Consider the following 11,321-nt stretch of genomic DNA (forward strand, 5'->3'; position numbering starts at 1 on the left):
TGTAGAATGGGGACAAAGAAAGGCCAAAAGATAGTTCCTGGTCTTAAGAGAACTAAATAGTCTAATAGAGAAAACGACACATAGACAACGATTTGCCAACAAGCCTTGTACCAGATATAGGAGAAAGAATCAACAAATTAGTAATAAAGCACAAGAATTAAAGGGGGCCAGAAAAGACCTCCTATAAAAGGTGGGATTTTAGCTGGGATTTGAAGGAAATTAGGGAAGTCAGGAGGCAGAAAGGAGGAGGAAAGAGTTCAAGAGGGATGAGGACTGAGAAAAGACCCCGAGTCGGTGATAATTATGGAAAGAGAAATTTCAATTAAGTGATGAAATCCAAAGCCAAATTACAGAGGGTGGGTAGCAAATGAGAAAAGAAGTCATGGAGTGTTGAAGTCCTGTTGAAGTGATAAAGTGTGGGAAAATCAGGGGCCAGGCAAAAGAATTCCTTATGAAATCTTCCAATTTATTGGTCAGAGAGACAAATGTATGTATGATTCCAATACCTAGTACAATCGGATATTCCTGTATCCGCCCAATCCACTGAGATGCAAATAGGCCCAGATTGTATCCGCCCAATCCACTGAGATGCAAATAGGCCCAGATTGTATCCGCCCAATCCACTGAGATGCAAATAGGCCCAGATTGTATCCGCCCAATCCACTGAGATGCAAATAGGCCCAGATTGTATCCGCCCAATCCACTGAGATGCAAATAGGCCCAGGTTGTGGCCGCTTCAACAGAATTGTAAATAGTTGGGATACACATCAGAGCAAAATTATCTTACTAATGTTGTCAAGTACTTTTCTCCCAAATGCCTTTAGTATCCATTGTGGACTGCTCTTTTTGTCCTAAATTCAAAGGTGTGTCTTTGATCTATTATATAGTTTGCATTTTGCTTCAGTTGCAAAGATCTTCATCACTGTATTAAACAGATAAGTCTCTGCTATTGTTTATTGGAAGGGGAACTGTTGAGCTAAATTATTCTAAGTTTCCAAACCTGTAATGGACTCTTACGACTCTCAGGTCTCTACAATGGAGACCTCATGCTTTAAAAAAAAAAATAAATAAATAAATAAATAAATCTGAGGAACAAAGGAGAGATGAAGGCCTGGTAAAGATAGAGGAGTCCTGACTAAGTTTGAAGGCAAAAGGGCCTTCCCTTTTGTAGATAGGGAGAAGCTGAAGATTCAAGAGAGAAGGGAAATGATGGAGGATTCAATCTGCTGAAGAATTGGGGAGAAGATGGAATAAAATATGTGTCTTAGAGGCGTTGGCTTTTCTGAGTAGAAGAGTTCCCTCTTTCTCAGAGACTGAGGAGAAAGGAGGAGAGGCTGGGAAATGATATCAAAGGATTTTGAAATTAAGAGACTAGGAGAAATGACTAATGGATCTGAACTTGAGAAAAATGAACCACAATGGACTTCTGAGTCTAACTGTTGTCCCAATCCTCCCAATGACACTACCATTTTTTAATTGTTCCTATTAAGACTCTGGTAGGTTCTATGTTAGTTTGTTCAGATAATTTTCATTTTATCTCCTGTGTTGAAACTTATTGTTTACTGTTATCTCTATATTCTTTGTTATCTAAATGAAAAGTGATGGCAGCCAGCCCATTTTGCTATGATGAAAAGTAAATTTACTTCATTTGTATTAGTCTTAGAGAAAATTAAAATTGTTATAAACTAAGTTACTCAGTCAAGGTTTGCATGAGTCAGCAGTATATGTATTTTTTTTTTATCATGGTCATTTGGAAGGGATTTATTTTTCCCATGGACTGATTAAGCAATGGAAAAAAAAAAGATTTTTTTAAAATGAAAATTTCACAGGTTTTTTAAAGGATACAGGTTTTGTCTCTACATTCCTAATTCTGTCTAGTTAATGTTTAGAGAAATAAGGAAAAAAAAATTTATTTCCTTCTCCATTTGCAGAAGTTAATGGCATTGGCAACTAAAGAAAAACTAACTTTCAGATTCAGGTATAATCTTTTAATTCAGATTCCCAAATTAAGAAGGAAAGGAGTTTTGAATGTTTTTTTTTTTTTTTTTTTTAATGCCGAAATAGGATTTGGAAGGTATATATCCTTAGGATTTTTAAAAGTAGAAAGTTTATAGATTTTCTATACAAATATATCTTTTAGAAAGACTTTGTATATATCTAATAAAGCACAAAGGATTAATATTTTTCACTTATTGTGAATCTGTTGATAATTTTAGAAACAACTGTGCCCTGCTGTTAAGTTGGATAAGATAGAAACGCTTGCAAATGTAATTTTGATTTAAATCCAGATAAAACTATTTTAAAACAATTAACTCTGTTGTCTCTCATTCAAAAGAAACTGGCTAAAAACAAAAACAAAAACAAAAAACAAAAGAAACTGGCTAGAGCTGCTAATAAGAAGTGAAGCTTTTGCATTTCCTGGTTTCACAGGTAGACATAGATTACTGAGAAGGTAATGGCAAGAGGGTCCTGATTCAATTTCCCCATTGAACAATTTTTCCTCTAAGCAAGAACGTTCTCTACTTTCTTTTTTCCCTCACTTTTAGATCATGTAAATTTTTTTTATTAAAGTTTATTTTTCAAAACATATGTATAGATAATTTTTAATATTCAACCTTGTGTTCCAAATTTTTTCCTTCCTTCCTTCCTCCCACCCCTCCCCGATGGCAAGTAATTCATTATATGTTAAACATGTGCAACTCTTTATACAAATTTCCACAATTATGCTGCACCCAAAAAAAAAAAAATCAGATCAAAAAAGAAAAAAAATGAGAAAGAAAACAAAACACGTGAACAAAAACACAAAGAGTAAGAATGTTATATTGTGGTCCACACTCAGTTCCCACAGTCCTCTCTCTAGGTACAGATGGCTCTCTTCATCACAAGGTTATTGGAACTGGCATCAGTCATCTCATTATTGAAGAGAGTCACATCTATCAGAATTGATCACATTGTATAATCTTCTTGTTGCCATGTGTAATGATCTCCTGATTCTGCTCATTTTACTTACCATCAGTTTATGTAAGTCTCTCCAGATTTCTGAAATCATCCTGCTGATCATTTCTTATAGAACAATAATATTCTATAACATTCATATACCATAACTTATTCAGCCATTCTCCAACTGATGGGGCATCCACTCAGTTTCCAGTTTCTGGCCACTACAAACAGGGCTGCCACAAACATTTTTACACATGCAGGTTCCTTTCCCTTCTTTAAGATTTCTTTGGGATATAAGCCCAATTGTGCCACTGCTGGATCAAAGGGTATGCACAATTTGATAATTCTTTGGGTATAGTTCCAAATTGCTCATTATAACGATTGAATCAGTTCACAATTCCACCAACAATATCCCAGTTTTCCCACATCTCCAACATTCATCATTATCTTTTCCTGTCATTTTAGCCAATCTGAGAGGTATGTACTGGTACCTCAGAGTTGTCTTAATTTGCATTTCTCTGATTAATAGTGATTTAGAGCACCTTTTCTTATGAATAGAATTAATTCCTCTACTTTCTATGTCATAAACTTGAATAGTGTGAAATACTGTAAGTCAACTAGTATTTATTAAAGACTTACTATGTGCTACACACTTTGCTAAAGGCATATAATTTTGTTACATCATGGGGGGGGGGGGCAGAGACATCTTTTGCTAAGGCAAGTGTTTCAAGCAATGATGAGCTAAGAGCTAGGTACAAAATCTCCCAATGCTAGAGTTCTGTAAGTTGATAATTTTGTATAGCCTGAAAATGATATTACAAATATACAATTGGCCATTGGTAGAAAAAAGATTCCTCACCCTTGTGTTACAGGAAGTGACTGGTTCAAAAATACATTTGGGATATATCTCAAATAAATAAGAGATGAGGGAATTTTGACCTGTAATTCCTAAAATAATGGTCTGATTTTGGGGGCTCAGGTATGACAATTTTGAGTAGTCCATATTTCCCTTCCTTTCATGACAAATTCTTCTGATCATGACAGGAGAACCCTAACTGTTTTATAGCAAATCTTGTTATTAACTATTATCTAAAGGAATAAAAAACCCTGCTAGTTTTTTTTTCTGTTACCAGAGAAAAGGATTCCTCATGATTTTTCTGCCCTCCCTGATACAGATTATTTCCAGACCAGAACCGTCTGAAATATCCCTTCCAAATGTGGATCTTCAGTTATTTTTTGATAAGTCTGATAGCAGATCAACAGGGTAATACTGAAAAGGTCATCAGAGCACAATTACTTTTTATACAAATAAAGTCAGATCTAAACAATTTTTAAAATATTAATTGCTCATGGATAGGCTGAACCAAGATAATAAAAATGACAATTGAACCTAAATTAATATACTTATTTAGTGCCATAGCAAACTACCAAAATATTATTTCTTAGAGCTAGAAAAAATAATAGCAAAGTTGATCTAGAAGAACAAAAGGTAAATAATATCAATGTAATTAATTAAAAAATGAGAAGAAAGATAACCTAGAAGTACCAGATTTCAAACTAAAAGCAATAATCATTAAAACAATGTAGTACTAGCTAAAAAATAGAGTGGTGAATCAGTGAAATAGATTAAGTACACAATAAACATTAGGAAATGACCATACTTATTTTGTATCTGAGAAATGCAAATATTTAAACTTTGGGGACATTATTTGACAAAAACTTCTAGGAAAAGCAGAAAGAAGTTTGGCAGAAACTAAGTATAGACCAATACCTCACTCTATATACCATGATAAGGTCAAAATGGATACATTATTTAGACAATAAAGAGTGATACCATTAGCAAATTAAGGGAGCATGGAATAGTTTACCTGTCATATCTATGGATAAAGAAAGAATTTATTACTAAAGACAGAGAGAGACAGCGAGAGAAAGAAAGAGAGAGAGAGACAGAGAGACAGAGATAGAGACAGAGAGAATAACAGGATGTAAAATGGATAATTTTGGTTAAATTAAAAAAAATTTACACAAACAAAACTAACACTAGCAAGATTAGAAGGAAAGCAGAAATTTGGAAAATAATTTTTATAGGAAATGTCTTTGATAAAAATCTAATTTCTCAAAACATAGAGAGAATTAAGTCAAATTTATAGAAATAAGAGCCATTCCTCAATTGATAAATGGACAAAGAATATAAAAAGGCAGTCTTCTTTTTTCTAAAAAAAATAATAATAGCCTTTTATTTTTCAAAATGCAAGCAAAGATTGTGTTCCAATTCACCCTTGAAAAATTGAATGATCTTGACTGTGACTACTGTGATCTTGTGTAGTGGCTGATTTATTGGAACCTGAACATATGGTTTTTCAAATTTCAAGATGAAGTCAAGCAGTTCATGGAGATGAAAGGAAAACCTGTTAGGGAATTCAATGATAGCAAGTGTCTGTGTAAACTGTTGTTCATGGTAGACATTCTCAAGTACCTCTCAGAGCTGACTGTCAAGCTGCAGGGTCCCAACCAGCTTCTCAGCATCCTGCTTTCGAATGTGAAATCATATGAAGCAAAATTAAGGCTGTGGAAAGTGCAACTTGAGAGGATAAACATGATGCATTTCCCTATTCTGGAAGGTCATAAACTTTCTATGATACTTGAATTTGCTAGTGAATGTGTAAAACTAATTGAGTTATTTAATGAAATTTAATGAAAGATTCAAGGACATGAAAAGTAAACAAATGGAACTGAACATCTCTGCTTTACCATTCAATGTGGAATCAGTTGATGTGTCTGATAACCTACAACATGAAATCATTCAGCTGCAAACTGATGAACTGAAAGCTAGGTACAATAACCTCCCACTGCTTGAGTTCTATGAACATTACATAAGCAACGATAAATTTTCTACTTTGAGGAGACATGCTTTGAAATATTTATCTGTATTGGGAACAAGTTACTGATACAAACAGTTCTTTTCAAAACTTACCACCCCAGACTGACCTATGCAAAACTGGAAAAGGAGATATGAGTAAGTAGCAACATCATCAAAACTGGCTAACATCACATGCCTCACCAAAGAGAAATAGTTCCAAGCATCATATTAAGGGTCAGTTAATTAAATGTTTGACCAAATATAGTAGGCTAATTTTTAAGTTGATGAATTTATATGGCCGGAAATGAAGTTATAAATATTCAAATGGCCCTTGGAGAAAAAAGTTCCCCACTCCTGCTCTAAAAACTATTTATAGACCAAAAATATATGGTGCGTTTCATTTACTTGGTGCTGATGGAGCCACTTTGTTTAGTGATAAGGATGAGATCCTGGAGAGATGGAATAAACACTTTCATAATATTCTCAACAAATCATTATCAACCAATGATCATATACTTCAAATTGAAGTTAATCCCTCTCTAGCTGAAATTCCAACTGAAGAAGAGATTTAGAATGCCATTAAGCTTCTCTTGTAGCAAAACATCCAGTTTTGTCAATTCTATTCCAGTTGAGATTTATAAGGCAGAGGGTCCATTGCTCATACAAAAACTGATAGACATAAAAGAGGGAAAAGAACCAACATGTGCAAAAATGTTTGTAGCAGCCATTTTGGTAGTGGCAAGGAACTGGAAACTGCATAGATGCCTATCAGTTGGGGAATGGCTGAATAAGTTATAATATAGGAAGGTAAGAGAATATTATTATTCAATAAGAAATGATGATGAGCAGGCTGATTTCAGAAAAGCCTAGAAAGGCTTACAATGAACTGATGTTGAGTGAAGCAAGCAAAACCAAAAGAGCATTGTACATAGTACAAGATTATATGATGATTAACTGTGATGGACTTGGCTCTTCTCAACAATGTAGTGATTCAAGGCGCTTCCATTAGACTTGGGATGGAAAATGCCATTTGCATCCAGAGAGAGAATTGTGGAGACTGAATATAGATCAAAGCATAGTATTTTCACTTTTATTTATTTATTTATTTATTTTAGTATTTTCACTTTTAAAGAAATTTTTTTCTTTCTTAATAGTTTTTTTTTCACTTTTTGGCCTGACCTTTCTTGCATAACAAATATGAAAATATGTTTCAAAAAATTGCATATGTTTAATCTCTATCAGATTACATGTTGTTTTGGGGAGGAGGGAGGGAGAAAAATTTGGAACACAAAGTCTTCCAAAATTGAATGTTGAAAACTATCTTTACATGTATTTGGAATAATAAAAGGGTACTGAAAAAAATTTTTTTAAATCTTAGATTTCTAAAATGCAAAAAAATAATAACCATACCAAAAAAAAGCTAATTGAAATCTACTGGATTATATGGCAAAACATGGTTATCTTCCCCTCCTCACCCCTCTAAGAGTTCAAGGATACCTCCATTATCCATCTCTATCTAACTAATGATTATCTGTGACAACCATGGGGAAGGAGAGGGATGAGAGTCTTTGTCTTAGTTCTTGCAAGATTCTTGCCAGTCTTCCTTAATAGGCTGACCTTCATTTGGAAGATGGTCATCTAACTGAGATCCAATGTGATTTAAGAAAAGGCAAAAGAATAGTTGATATAGTATTTGCTGCCTGACAACACCAAGAGAAATGCCAGTAGCAGAACTGGTTTGTACACAATGTTTGTTGATCTGAACAAGACCTTTGATACCAACAGTTGTGAAAGATTGTGGAAAATTATGGCAAAATTTGGTTGCCTGGAGAAATTCATTAAGTATCATATATCTATTTCATGATAATATGCTTACACAGATTCTGGTTAATTGTCAGTGCTCTTGTGTTTTCTCAGTCACCAATGGAATGAAGCAATGCAGTGTGCTTGCTTCCATGCTTTTTAGCATGATGTTTTTAGCAATGTCCAACCCACTTCAATGAGAATGAAAATTGCATCAAAGTCAGCAACTGCACTGAGAGTAAAATATGTAACTTTAAAAGTCCTGAAAAGTCCAGACTAAAGTGGAGGAAGAATTGGTGCATGATTTTTGTGCACAGATTATTGTGCATTCAATGCCTTTGAAGCCAAATACAACAAAATATAGACTGATTCTCTGTGGTTTATGCTAATTTTGACTTAACACCCAGAAAACACAGGTATTTTACCAGCTAGCACCACACCATCCATACATGGTCATAGCAAATGGAGAAATTTTGAATGCTGTGGATAAGTCCATTTACCTTAGCAGTATACTTTACAGAGATGAGCTCATAGATGGTGAGGTTAATGCATGGATTGCCAGAGCTAGCTTACTGTTTGAGAGATTCTAAAAGAAAGTGTAGGAGAGAAGAGGTATTGGACTCCCTACCAAACTGAAGGTCTAGAGAGCCATTGTGTTGACTGCATTGTTGTATGCCTATGAAACATGGTTAATATAATTGCACCATGCCAAGAAACTGAATCGCTTCCATTTTAATTGACTTAAGAAGATTCTGAAGAATATCTAGCAAGATAAGGTACTGTACACTGAAGTACTTTTTAAAGTAAACTGCCAAACATTCAAACTACTGCAGAGAATTCAACTCTGATGGGCTGACTACATTGTTTGAAGGCCAAATGTTTGCCTAAAAGATTATGTTATGTAATTATGGAGAACTAATACAAGGCAAGCACTTGCATGTAGGTCAGAAGAAGTGTCCTATATAAGGACACTCTTAAGATCTTTCTGAAGACCTTTGGAATCAGTTCCATGACATGGGAAATACTGCTAAAGGACCATCCAGCATGGCATGCCAAAGTCAAGCATTAGTCACATCAAAGAAGGCATTGTGTTCTATGAGTGAAGCAGAATTGTAGTAGTTCAAAAGAAATGTGAGATGTGAAAATTTAGAGATATCTCCACTCCAAAAGCTCATGTGGACTATTTGTACCTGATCTGTGGTAGAGTCTTTTGAGCTGCATTAATGTGATCAACCAAAGTTAGGCACACTTTACCTTGATTCCAACATAGTGATGTCATTTTGGTCTTCTTTGAGAATAAAGGTATGACAACAACCATATCATACTAGAACTGGAGACTCCATCCAGTTCTCCTTCCAGGACCAATGATAATAAATTCCTTCTTGGTTCATGGTTTCAGAGCAAGAGAAGCAGGTAAAGAGAGGGTATTTATAAAAATAAATTTATTGCCAGGAGGTTGTGGAGAAGATGGACAGAGAGGAGGGAGTGAAATGATGCATGACTGGACCTTTCTTGAAATAGTAGCGTTGAAGAGACAGTTCTAAGTTGTTCCATATCATGGTCTCTGATGCGATCAGAGAGTCTATTAGTGAGAAAGTGATGGATGAGATGAATAGAGAAGAGATAGAACAGAGACAGAAAACATGGGTTAGCCTAAGTAAGTTGCCTGAATTTCCTGAAAACTGAATGAGAAGTATACACTGGGAACCTCATAATCCTGCAAGATCAAACTCAAATCTTTTGCCCCTCCAATGTGGGAGAGGGGAAGGGAGAGAGGAAGCCCATGGAGGAGGTAGCACTATAAATTCCAAAAACAAATTCAAATCTGGCCTTTGATATTTGTTAGCTGTGTGTTATTGAGCAAGTCACTTAACCTTGTTTGCCTTAGTTTTCATATCTGTAAAATGAGCTGGAGAAAGAAATGGCAAATTGCTCCAGTATCTCTGCCAAGAAAACTCTAAAATATGATCATGAAGAGAAATGATTGAAACAAACAACAACTACCCCTTATCCTCTCTCATAATTCTATTTGCCTATTTGCTATGACATTTCTTTTTTGAGTCTTGTCCTTCCTTGACACCCACTTTTCTGGGTGTCAAACATCTCTAGGAGCTCTAATTCCCTTTATCTTGAGGAAGAAGTCTCTCTAAGCACCTTGAAGATTATACCTGTTCTAAGGCCCTGATCTCCAATTACAAAATATCTTTTCCAATCAAAACATTTTTCAGTAGGACCTTCATCCATTACTGAAACTATATTTACCCTTTTCTTTTCCCATTTCAATTCCTCCCTTTGACTCCTTCTTTAGGAAAGGACTACAGACTAGAGGAGTTAAGTTTCCCTTCAATTGGTAATTTTGATTTGATAAGGATATGTTAAAGACCATGCCTAAGTGAAGGGACAAGTCAATTCTCTGAGAGCCTCTACAGCTGTGAATCATAACACTTGAAGAAGTTGCAAAGCAGTCTTCATAGATGTGCACAGATACACACAGATATATGCATACATACACACAGATGGATTGAAAATGAAATAATTTGGAGGCAAAAGGGAAGAGGACAGAGGTCAGACAATGCAATTGTCTCTCAGTGGAGAGGTCGGAGAATAACAACTTCCTTTCAGTCTCCTTGTATCATCATCATCCTCTCACATGAAGAGATCCATTCAAAGGTCTGAGTTAGACTTCCAGCAGCCACTGGCAGGTGGCTCCCATATCACAAGGATATATTACATATTCCCTTTATTTTCTTTCTCTTCTCTTTCACTCATGTGCCACCCATTATGCAATACAATGGCACAAAACAAAACAAGTCATTCATAGACTAGGTGTTATCACATTTCAAATCTGGTTCTCTACTATCAATTCTTCTCGATGATTTTTTTCACCCTTGTCTCCTTATATTCTTCTTAGGAAGAAATCTCCCAATAGTTATTTTATTATTGTTATTGTTAACCCATAGGTGACTTCTCTTTGTAGTTTTTCTTTTCCTTTACTTAATATGATAATTTACTATGCTTTCCTTGTTACCATTTCTATCTTTCTTGTATTTCTGTTGTTTCACGTATTTTAAAGCAAACAAATTATTTCAGGTCTTGGTTTGCATCTTGAACCCCTTCGCCCTTCCTTCCATTCACTACAGTTTGTCTATCAATCATGGAGCTTGTGCATATTAGTATTTACACCTAAGCAAATAGTTTCTTAAACATTTGCCACTACTGAAAGTGGCAGGTAAAAATTATAACAGCTAAGTACAGCTATCTCTAACCAAGTTTGGTAAGAAGACACATCACATTTCCAGCTAAATTCTTATAGTTACTTATAGAAAGAAACTCAGGAATTTATGCAGACATACATACACACATATATACATATAAACACATACATGTATATATGAACATTGTTCTGGAGATGTTAGGTAAACATTGCTACATGTATGGCTTTATTTTCTCTGGAATGCCATGTCCTCTTTTTTAGAGAAGGGAGAGGTTACTAGCACAGTCACCCTGTCTTGCCATACATTCTTATCGGAATCAAAGTTCATTTACAGGGGCATACATGAATTCAATATTGTAGATCCTAGCTTTTAGATGCAATTTCAGAGGTTAACAGTATTCTGGTAATAAAGCATTAAGTATTTATTAAGCACTAACTATGTACTTGAAACTATGTTAAGCCCTGGGAATACAAAGAAAGGCAAAATCAGTTCTTGAGCTCAAA

This window comes from Sarcophilus harrisii, chromosome 3 (genome assembly GCF_902635505.1).
Source record: "Sarcophilus harrisii chromosome 3, mSarHar1.11, whole genome shotgun sequence".
NCBI classification, from domain to species: domain Eukaryota; kingdom Metazoa; phylum Chordata; class Mammalia; order Dasyuromorphia; family Dasyuridae; genus Sarcophilus; species Sarcophilus harrisii.